An 11,145-nucleotide genomic window follows, 5' to 3' on the forward strand; every position below is an offset into this window, starting at 1 on the left:
TATCACAGTTCCCACAATCCAGGTGCCCCTTAGTGTCAGACAGTCCTGGATAATAGTTATCACAGGGCACTTCGCTTTATCCCATTAAAACAGTGGTGAAAAGAAAACCAAGTCGCACGAGTGAACCAGCCCTGTGGCTTTTGACCCCAGCACAAGCAAGTAAATATACCTTGCTAAATTACCTCTAACTCTCGCTAGGCTTATATAACTAGCGTATTTTCCGTTAAAAAACCAGTGTGCACGATAAAAACAGCTCTTAAATGAGCATCATTGCCCAGCGCTTATAATAACCAACTTTTGTAAAGCGCATAATCGCCCGTAGGGACACTGTTTTCGCGCCCTTACAGAGCACCGGAGAACCCCTCCGACCTGCGCTCGATATGTAGCAGCCGGCCTGCTGCTCGTCCCTGCCCCCCGCGCCAACAAATACCTTATGCGGTCGCCGTGCACACAATCAGGTGGCGCGCCGCTTTCGTGTTACAAAGTCAGGCCTGGGCGAACGCCTCTGCTGCCGCCGCCTCTGCTGCCAACGACGATCTCCCGCTGCTCTCGCGATGCGGCTGGCGGCTGGCTCCACGCGGCTGGCCCGTTGATCCAGCGACGCGGCTGGCGGCTGGCTCCACGCGGCTGGCCTCCGGAAGTCCTTAGCGCCCCCAGCGATTATCTGAAAGACAGAGAAAAATATACGCTGTCGCCTCGCGTCCCTGCCGACGATCTCCTGGCGATCTCACAAAAGCGGCTGGCTCCGCGCTGCTAGGCTCCGGATCCGCTTCCCCAACCTGAAAAAGAAAGGGAGAAATTCACTAAAACAAAGAAGCCCCGAACGCGGGGCACAACGTTCAGCGAGGGAGCGTCCAGGGACAAGGGGGTCTCCTGGGCGCTCCCTACCTCTTATTCCCGAGGGGCCGGGTGGCCCCTCCTAACGCCCGCCCCCCCCGACCCGGAACCAGTCCATTGATTCCGGGTCAGGAGGGGCGCCGGCCAATCGGCGGTGGGCCGCGCCCCCAGGGCACGCCCCCACCGTCGAAGGACCCGAGGGGAGAGTGGGTGAGGCGGTCGCCGCGCCGCCATGCGTGCGGGGGGGCCGAGGGCCCCCCCTTTTCAGTATTCACTCTATAATCTTGAAAATACTTTGGCTTTTATGAGGTTGAAGATGATCTGTTCAACAGTAAGATGAATCCGACTTTTATATTTTAATTGTATCAGAATAGTACCTAATGAAATTGATTTGTTATATAATAAAGAGAAAAGCAAGGCGCTGCTGAGAGTTGAACTCAGGATCTCCTGTTTACTAGACAGGTGCTTTAACCAGCTAAGCCACAGCACCCCCTTAAGTCTTAACTTTGAAAGACTTTTCTTTATGGTGTTCAAGAGAATATTGCTTTTTCACTTTCATATTCTTTTATAAGTTCACAGACTTCTCTACTCAAACACTTTAGATGAAGACGCTTCACTTATTCAAAAACACCTCTCTAATTTGAAGTTTTCCCTATTCATAGAATTTTAAAATATACCTTGCCGAAAAGTGGATTAGTTGAACTCAACAATAGAGTGATCATACGGCTCTATCTTGTTCTTTGTCATTTACTTTTCGATATTTCAGTCAATGCATTCCTATAAAAATCTTCACAATACCAAGTATTTTATTTCATTTTATGATAACTTATTCTAATTTTCATAGAACCAGACGTTTATTCATAAATTGTATTCAACATTTGTTTGATGAAAGATATTCCTAAAGCATGGAGAAAACAGTTAGGTGCTGCTGAGATTTGAACCCAGAATTTCCTGTTTACGAGACAGGCGCTTTAACCACTAAGCCACAGCACCAACGTCAATAACAAAAAATACATAAATAATCTATTGTTGATGATGAAATTTTGTTTCCTGCTATAAATTCTTCTTTATATGTACTGTAATCTTAAACACAAAAAGATACTCAATCACTAAACAAGTATTAATTTGTTTTAATAAACTGGTACTCTTATAAAACCCAATGTTATTTCTTGAATACATTACATTTTTTTTTTCATGAAGTCATTAATATAGCTCAAATCGAGGTAGTAATGTCATCTACGTCTTTCTCATAGATATGTCTTTTTTTATTTTGCAATAACAGTATTTACTCTATAATCTTGAAAATACTTTGGTTTTTATGAGGTTTAAGATGATCTGTTCAACAGAAAGATGAATCAGACTTTTATATTTTAATTGTATCAGAATAGGACCTAATGAAATTGGAAACCAGCTAAGCCACAGCACCCCCTTGAGTCTTAACTTTGAAAGACTTTTCTTTATGGTGTTCAAGAGAATATTGCTTTTTCACTTTCATATTCTTTTATAAGTTCACAGACTTCTCTACTCAAACACTTTAGATGAAGACGCTTCACTTATTCAAAAACACCTCTCTAATTTGAAGTTTACCCTATTCATAGAAGTTTAAAATATACCTTGCCGAAGAGTGGATTAGTTGAACTCAACAATAGAGTGATCATACGGCTCTATCTTGTTCTTTGTCATTTACTTTTCGATATTTCAGTCAATGTATTCCTATAAAAATCTTCACAATACCAAGTATTTTATTTCATTTTATGATAACTTATTCTAAAGTTCATAGAACCAGACGTTTAATTCTTAAAATTTATTTAACATTTGTTTGATGAAAAATATTCCTAAAGCATGGAGAAAACAGTTAGGTGCTACTGAGATTTGAACTCAGGATTTCCTGTTTACGAGACAGTCGCTTTAACCACTAAGCCACAGCACCAACGTCAATAACAAAAAATACATAAATAATCTACTGCTGATGATGAAATTTTGTTTCCTGCTATAAATTCTTCTTTATATGTACTGTAATCTTAAACACAAAAAGATACTCAATCACTAAACAAGTATTAATATGTTTTAATAAACAGGTACTCTTATAAAACCCAATGTTATTTCTTGAATACATTATATTTTTTTTTTCGTGAAGGCATTAACCCCTTAACTGCTGGGCCTTTTCCCCCCCAGTGCTGAGCCCTTTTTTGGCTATTTGTAGTAGTTCGCGATTAGGCCTCTGTAACTTTTTGACCACATAAGGGATCCATGTCATTTTTGCGTCCTTTTCTTCCAACATCATGGGGATTCTAAAGGTACCCAGGGTTTGTGGATTCCCTTGGAGGGGTCCCAGAAATTAACCAAAATATAGTGATTTTTTAGTTTTTTTCAGAAAAATGGGAAAAACGGGCTGCAAATGAAAGCCTCTGGGGTTTTCCCTGAAAAAGTTATAAAAAAAGGGGTTGTGGGGCTGAAATCTCCATTTTCTCAGCTTTTAGGGAATGACAGTCTTTTGTCAGAGAACCGACATTTTTCACACAGTTTTGGCATTTTTCTGGGACATAGCCTATTTTTGCTATTTTTAGAGCTTTCCACCTCCTTCCAGTTAATGGTAGAAATGAGTTCGAAAGCAATAATGGATCCTGGAAAGCTGTACATTTTCGAAAAGTAGACAAAATTCTGAATTCAGAAAGGGGTCATTTGTCTAAATCCATGAAGGTTTCTTTACAGAAACTAACAGGTAAATATTGGAATAATTGAAAATTTGTTGAAAAAAACAGCCTTTTGTCACGACGTTTTCACCTATAACTTTTTCTAATTTTGACAGCTCTTGGAAAGCAATATACTGTTACATCCGTTAGACCTTCCTGGTTGTGGGGATATATAGGACTTGTAGTTTCACCAAGAACCCGACGAACCCAGATCCAAAAACTGAGCAGCAACTTGCAATGGTATTTTTTTATTTACTGGGTATAGAGCACTTTGTCTTGGAAAATGTATACATGGAAAAATCTGTATGAAAGACACCTATGTATTTCTGAATTGGGTACAAATTATAGAGTTCAGAAACAGTATATAATTGCTAATTTTCAAAATTGGGAATACTCATACTAGCATGAGAATTATTGGTCATTTTTCAAAAATATTTTTTTTTTACACAATGTCTTTCATTGAAAGGGAGAAATGCATGAAAGCTCAATTGGTAATAACAGTTGATTTACAAATCTGAATTACCCCAAGTCTCCCGATAAAAACGGTACCTCACTTGTGTGGGTCGGCCTTGTGCCTGTGACAGGAAACAGTGCAAAATGCAACGTGGTCACACCTAAATTTTGCAGTTACAAATTGACCCTTTTTTGGCAAAGTGCCTACCTGTAGTTTTTGCACCCTAGCTCTGCCGGCACCTAGGGAAACCTAGCAAACCTATACATTTTTGAAAAGTAGACACCCAGGGGAATTCAGGATGGGGTGACTCGACTGCCTACCACCAGGTTTTGTTACCCAGAATCCCTTGCAAAGCTAAGAATTTGACAAAAAAAACACATTTTCTTCACATTTCTGTGGTGGAAAGTTCTGGAATCTGCGTGGATCAGCAAATTTCCACCCACCCAGCGTTCCCCCAGGTCTCCCGAAAAAAAAGGTACCTTACTTGCGTGGGTAGGCATAGTGGCTGCGACACGAAACAGCGCAAAACGCAACGTGGTAGCACCTCAATTTCCCAGTGAAATCTTGCGCTCTTTGGACAAAGATACTACCTTTTGTTTTTGAGCCCTAGCTCTGCCAGCATCTAGGGAAACCTAGCAAACCTATACATTTTTGAAAAGTAGACACACAGGGGAATTCAGGATGGGGTGACTCGACTGCCTACCACCAGTTTTTGTTACCCAGAATCCCTTGCAAAGCTAAGAATTTGACAAAAAAAACACATTTTCTTCACATTTCTGTGGTGGAAAGTTCTGGAATCTGCGTGGATCAGCAAATTTCCACCCACCCAGCGTTCCCCCAGGTCTCCCGAAAAAAAAGGTACCTTACTTGCGTGGGTAGGCATAGTGGCTGCGACATGAAACAGCGCAAAACACAACATGGTTGCACCTCAATTTCCCAGTGAAATTTTGCGCTTTCTGGACAAAGAGACTACCTTTTGTTTTTGCGCCCTAGCTCTGCCAGCACCTAGGGAAACCTAGCAAACCTATACATTTTTGAAAACTAGACACCCAGGGGAATTCAGGATGGGGTGACTCGACTGCCTACCCCCAGGTTTTGTTACCCAGAATCCCTTGCAAAGTTAAGAATTTGACAAAAAAAACAAATTTTCCTCACATTTCTGTGGTGGAAAGTTCTGGAATCTGCGTGGATCAACAAATTTCCACCCACCCAGCGTTCCCCAAGGTCTCCCGAAAAAAAAGGTACCTCACTTGCGTGGGTAGGCTTAGTGGCTGCGACATGAAACAGCGCAAAACGCAACATGGTCGCACCTCAATTTCCAAGTGAAATTTTGCACTTTTTGGACAAAAAGACTACCTTTCCTTTTTGCACCCTAGCTCTGCCAGCACCTAGGGAAACCTAGCAAACCTATACTTTTTTGAAAAGTAGACACCCAGGGCAATTCAGGATGGGGTGACTCGCCTGCCTACCCCCAGGTTTTGTTACCCAGAATCCCTTGAAAACATAAAAATTTGACCAAAAAAACACATTTTCCTCACATTTCTGTGGTGGAAAGTTCTGGAATCTGCGTGGATCAACAAATTTCCACTCACCCAGCGTGCCCCCAGGTTTCCCGAAAAAAATGGTACCTCACTTGCGTGGGTAGGCATAGTGGCTGCGACATGAAACAGCGCAAAACGCAGCATGGTCGCACCTCAATTTCCCAGTGAAATTTAGCACGATTCGGACAAAAAGACTACCTTTTGTTTTTGCGCCGTAGCTCTGCCAGAACCTAGGGAAACCTAGCAAACCTATACATTTTTGAAAACTAGACACCCAGGGCAATTCAGGATGGGGTGACTCGCCTGCCTACCCCCAGGTTTTGTTACCCAGAATCCCTTGAAAACATAAAAATTTAACCAAAAAAACACATTTTCCTCACATTTCTGTGGTGGAAAGTTCTGGAATCTGCGTGGATCAACAAATTTCCACTCACCCAGCGTGCCCCCAGGTCTCCCGAAAAAAATGGTACCTCACTTGCGTGGGTAGGCATAGTGGCTGCGACATGAAACAGCGCAAAACGCAGCATGGTCGCACCTCAATTTCCCAGTGAAATTTAGCACGATTCGGACAAAAAGACTACCTTTTGTTTTTGCGCCGTAGCTCTGCCAGCACCTAGGGAAACCTGGCAAACCTATACATTTTTGAAAACTAGACACCCAGGGCAATTCAGGATGGGGTGACTTGCCTGCCTACCCCCAGGTTTTGTTACCCAGAATCCCTTGAAAACATAAAAATTTGACCAAAAAAACACATGTTCCTCACATTTCTGTGGTGGAAAGTTCTGGAATCTGCGTGGATCAACAAATTTCCACTCACCCAGCGTGCCCCCAGGTCTCCCAAAAAAAATGGTACCTCACTTGCGTGGGTAGGCATAGTGGCTGCGACATGAAACAGCGCAAAACGCAGCATGGTCGCACCTCAATTTCCCAGTGAAATTTAGCACGATTCGGACAAAAAGACTACCTTTTGTTTTTGCACCGTAGCTCTGCCAGCACCTAGGGAAACCTAGCAAACCTATACATTTTTGAAAACTAGACACCCAGGGCAATTCAGGATGGGGTGACTCGCCTGCCTACCCCCAGGTTTTGTTACCCAGAATCCCTTGAAAACATAAAAATTTGACCAAAAAAACACATTTTCCTCACATTTCTGTGGTGAAAAGTTCTGGAATCTGCGTGGATTAACAAATTTCCACTCACCCAGCGTGCCCCCAGGTCTCCCGAAAAAAATGGTACCTCACTTGCGTGGGTAGGCATAGTGGCTGCGACATGAAACAGCGCAAAACGCAGCATGGTCGCACCTCAATTTCCCAGTGAAATTTAGCACGATTCGGACAAAAAGACTACCTTTTGTTTTTGCGCCGTAGCTCTGCCAGAACCTAGGGAAACCTAGCAAACCTATACATTTTTGAAAACTAGACACCCAGGGCAATTCAGGATGGGGTGACTCGCCTGCCTACCCCCAGGTTTTGTTACCCAGAATCCCTTGAAAACATAAAAAGTTAACCAAAAAAACACATTTTCCTCACATTTCTGTGGTGGAAAGTTCTGGAATCTGCGTGGATCAACAAATTTCCACTCACCCAGCGTGCCCCCAGGTCTCCCGAAAAAAATGGTACCTCACTTGCGTGGGTAGGCATAGTGGCTGCGACATGAAACAGCGCAAAACGCAGCATGGTCGCACCTCAATTTCCCAGTGAAATTTAGCACGATTCGGACAAAAAGACTACCTTTTGTTTTTGCGCCGTAGCTCTGCCAGCACCTAGGGAAACCTAGCAAACCTATACATTTTTGAAAACTAGACACCCAGGGCAATTCAGGATGGGGTGACTTGCCTGCCTACCCCCAGGTTTTGTTACCCAGAATCCCTTGAAAACATAAAAATTTGACCAAAAAAACACATTTTCCTCACATTTCTGTGGTGGAAAGTTCTGGAATCTGCGTGGATCAACAAATTTCCACTCACCCAGCGTGCCCCCAGGTCTCCCGAAAAAAATGGTACCTCACTTGCGTGGGTAGGCATAGTGGCTGCGACATGAAACAGCGCAAAACGCAGCATGGTCGCACCTCAATTTCCCAGTGAAATTTAGCACGATTCGGACAAAAAGACTACCTTTTGTTTTTGCGCCGTAGCTCTGCCAGCACCTAGGGAAACCTAGCAAACCTATACATTTTTGAAAACTAGACACCCAGGGCAATTCAGGATGGGGTGACTTGCCTGCCTACCCCCAGGTTTTGTTACCCAGAATCCCTTGAAAACATAAAAATTTGACCCAAAAAACACATTTTCCTCACATTTCTGTGGTGGAAAGTTCTGGAATCTGCGTGGATCAACAAATTTCCACTCACCCAGCGTGCCCCCAGGTCTCCCGAAAAAAATGGTACCTCACTTGCGTGGGTAGGCATAGTGGCTGCGACATGAAACAGCGCAAAACGCAGCATGGTCGCACCTCAATTTCCCAGTGAAATTTAGCACGATTCGGACAAAAAGACTACCTTTTGTTTTTGCGCCGTAGCTCTGCCAGCACCTAGGGAAACCTAGCAAACCTATACATTTTTGAAAACTAGACACCCAGGGCAATTCAGGATGGGGTGACTTGCCTGCCTACCCCCAGGTTTTGTTACCCAGAATCCCTTGAAAACATAAAAATTTGACCAAAAAAACACATTTTCCTCACATTTCTGTGGTGGAAAGTTCTGGAATCTGCGTGGATCAACAAATTTCCACTCACCCAGCGTGCCCCCAGGTCTCCCGAAAAAAATGGTACCTCACTTGCGTGGGTAGGCATAGTGGCTGCGACATGAAACAGCGCAAAACGCAGCATGGTCGCACCTCAATTTCCCAGTGAAATTTAGCACGATTCGGACAAAAAGACTACCTTTTGTTTTTGCGCCGTAGCTCTGCCAGCACCTAGGGAAACCTAGCAAACCTATACATTTGTGAAAACTAGACACCCAGGGCAATTCAGGATGGGGTGACTCGCCTGCCTACCCCCAGGTTTTGTTACCCAGAATCCCTTGAAAACATAAAAATGTGACCAAAAAAAACACATTTTCCTCACATTTCTGTGGTGGAAAGTTCTGGAATCTGCGTGGATCAACAAATTTCCACTCACCCAGCGTGCCCCCAGGTCTCCCGATAAAAACGGTACCTCACTTGCGTGGGTAGACATAGTGGCTGCAACAGGAAACGGTTCAAATCGTACGGTGGTGAATTTACATTACCTTATTGCAAAACTACCTTGATTTTGGGGGGGGGGGCATCTGAATTTGTGGCCCGGGGCTCGGTGGTATTCTTTGCAAAGTAGCAAACCCAAACAGTTCTGAAAACTAGACACCCGGGGGAGTCCAGGGAGGTATGGCATGCATGGGTCCCCCAATGTTTTCCTACCCAGAACTCCCTGCAAACCTTAAAATTAGGTAAAAATTGCACTTTTCCAAACTTTTTGGCGTGGGATCGCCGTGCCGGCAAAAAAGTCGTACCACCCTGCATTCCCCTTGTTCTCCCGAGTAAAAGGATACCTCACTTGTGTGGGTGCCCCAAAGCAGAACACGCCAAAAATGAATTTTGAAAAAAGTAGTTTTTACTCATATTCACGTTTTACAAATTAAGCACCCCAGCCTAAGTCACATGCCTTTGGCCCACCGACACAAGTGAGGTATCATTTTACTCGGGAGAACAAGGGAAACGCTGGGTGGTAGAACATTTGTTCCGGCAGCGAGATCCCACCCAAAAAAGTATGGAAAAGTGGGTTTTTTGACCAAAATTTCAGGTTTGCAGGGGTTTCTGGGTAGGAAAACATTGGGGGACCCACGCATGCCATACCACCCTGGACTCCCCCGGGCGTCTAGTTCTCAGAACTGTTTGGGTTTGGTAGTTTCCAAAGATGCCTGCCAAGCCCCGGGCCAAAAGCTCAGGTGACCCCCTCAAAAAATAAGATTATTTGGCTAAAGGTAATGTTTTCGTCTCCACAGTATGAATTGGGCCTTTTCCTAAAGCAGCCGCTATGCCTACCCACGCAAGTGAGGTACCATTTTTATCGGGAGACCTTGGGGAACGCTGGGTGGGAGGTAATTTGTGTGAGCCCAGTGATGCCACGCTTTCCCACACTAAAACGTGTGAAAAAACGGATTTTTTGCATGCAAAAAATGAGGTTTGCAAGGGATTCTGGGTAAAGGAACGTTGGAGGATCCACGCAAGCCATACCTCCTTAGAAGCCCCCGGGTGTCTACTTTTCAGAAATGTGTGGGATTGGTAGGTTTCCCTAGATGGCTGTCTCGCACGGGGCCAAAAACCCAGGTAACCCCTCTTGCAAAACCTGGTGGACTTAAGATTTTCACCATTGTTACATTCACCAGCTTTTGCAAGAGGGGTTACCTGGGTTTCTGGCCCCGTGCGAGACAGCCATCTATGGAAACCTACCAAACCCACACATTTCTGAAAAGTAGACACCCGGGGGCTTCCAAGGAGGTATGGCTTGTGTGGATCCGCCAACGTTTCTTTACCCAGAATCCCTTGCAAACCTCAATTTTAGCAGAAAAAAATCAATTTTTTCACACGTTCTAGTCTGGGAAAGCGTGGCATCACTGGGCTCACACAAATTACCTCCCACCCAGCGTTCCCCCAGGTCTCCCGATAAAAACGGTACCTCACTTGCGTGGGTAGACATAGTGGCTGCAACAGGAAACGGTTCAAATCGTACGGTGGTGAATTTACATTACCTTATTGCAAACCTACCTTGATTTTGGGGGGGGGCATCTGAATTTGTGGCCCGGGGCTCGGTGGTATTCTTTGCAAAGTAGCAAACCCAAACAGTTCTGAAAACTAGACACCCGGGGGAGTCCAGGGAGGTATGGCATGCATGGGTCCCCCAATGTTTTCCTACCCAGAACTCCCTGCAAACCTTAAAATTAGGTAAAAATTGCACTTTTCCAAACTTTTTGGCGTGGGATCGCCGTGCCGGCAAAAAAGTCGTACCACCCTGCATTCCCCTTGTTCTCCCGAGTAAAAGGATACCTCACTTGTGTGGGTGCCCCAAAGCAGAACACGCCAAAAATGAATTTTGAAAAAAGTAGTTTTTACTCATATTCACGTTTTACAAATTAAGCACCCCAGCCTAAGTCACATGCCTTTGGCCCACCGACACAAGTGAGGTATCATTTTACTCGGGAGAACAAGGGAAACGCTGGGTGGTAGGACATTTGTTCCGGCAGCGAGATCCCACCCAAAAAAGTATGGAAAAGTGGGTTTTTTGACCAAAATTTCAGGTTTGCAGGGGTTTCTGGGTAGGAAAACATTGGGGGACCCACGCATGCCATACCACCCTGGACTCCCCCGGGTGTCTAGTTCTCAGAACTGTTTGGGTTTGGTAGTTTCCAAAGATGCCTGCCAAGCCCCGGGCCAAAAGCTCAGGTGACCCCCTCAAAAAATAAGATTATTTGGCTAAAGGTAATGTTTTCGTCTCCACAGTATGAATTGGGCCTTTTCCTAAAGCAGCCGCTATGCCTACCCACGCAAGTGAGGTACCATTTTTATCGGGAGACCTTGGGGAACGCTGGGTGGGAGGTAATTTGTGTGAGCCCAGTGATGCCACGCTTTCCCACACTAAAACGTGTGAAA

The 11,145-nt window shown here is 44.5% G+C and overlaps 3 non-coding genes across 3 annotated transcripts; all 3 read right to left on the reverse strand.

The window, feature by feature from the left end:
* Positions 1-1,253: 1,253 nt before the first annotated feature.
* On the reverse strand, positions 1,254-1,327 carry TRNAT-AGU (transfer RNA threonine (anticodon AGU)). Its single transcript has one exon. It is a non-coding gene; the product is annotated as a tRNA-Thr (tRNA).
* Positions 1,328-1,757: 430 nt separating this feature from the next.
* Positions 1,758-1,830, reverse strand: TRNAT-CGU (transfer RNA threonine (anticodon CGU)). Its single transcript has one exon. It is a non-coding gene; the product is annotated as a tRNA-Thr (tRNA).
* An 864-nt stretch (positions 1,831-2,694) lies between these two features.
* TRNAT-CGU (transfer RNA threonine (anticodon CGU)) lies at positions 2,695-2,767 on the reverse strand. The gene has a single exon. It is a non-coding gene; the product is annotated as a tRNA-Thr (tRNA).
* Between the last annotated feature and the right edge of the window lie 8,378 nt (positions 2,768-11,145).

The sequence above is a fragment of the Lissotriton helveticus genome, chromosome 12 (assembly GCF_964261635.1).
Source record: "Lissotriton helveticus chromosome 12, aLisHel1.1, whole genome shotgun sequence".
NCBI classification, from domain to species: domain Eukaryota; kingdom Metazoa; phylum Chordata; class Amphibia; order Caudata; family Salamandridae; genus Lissotriton; species Lissotriton helveticus.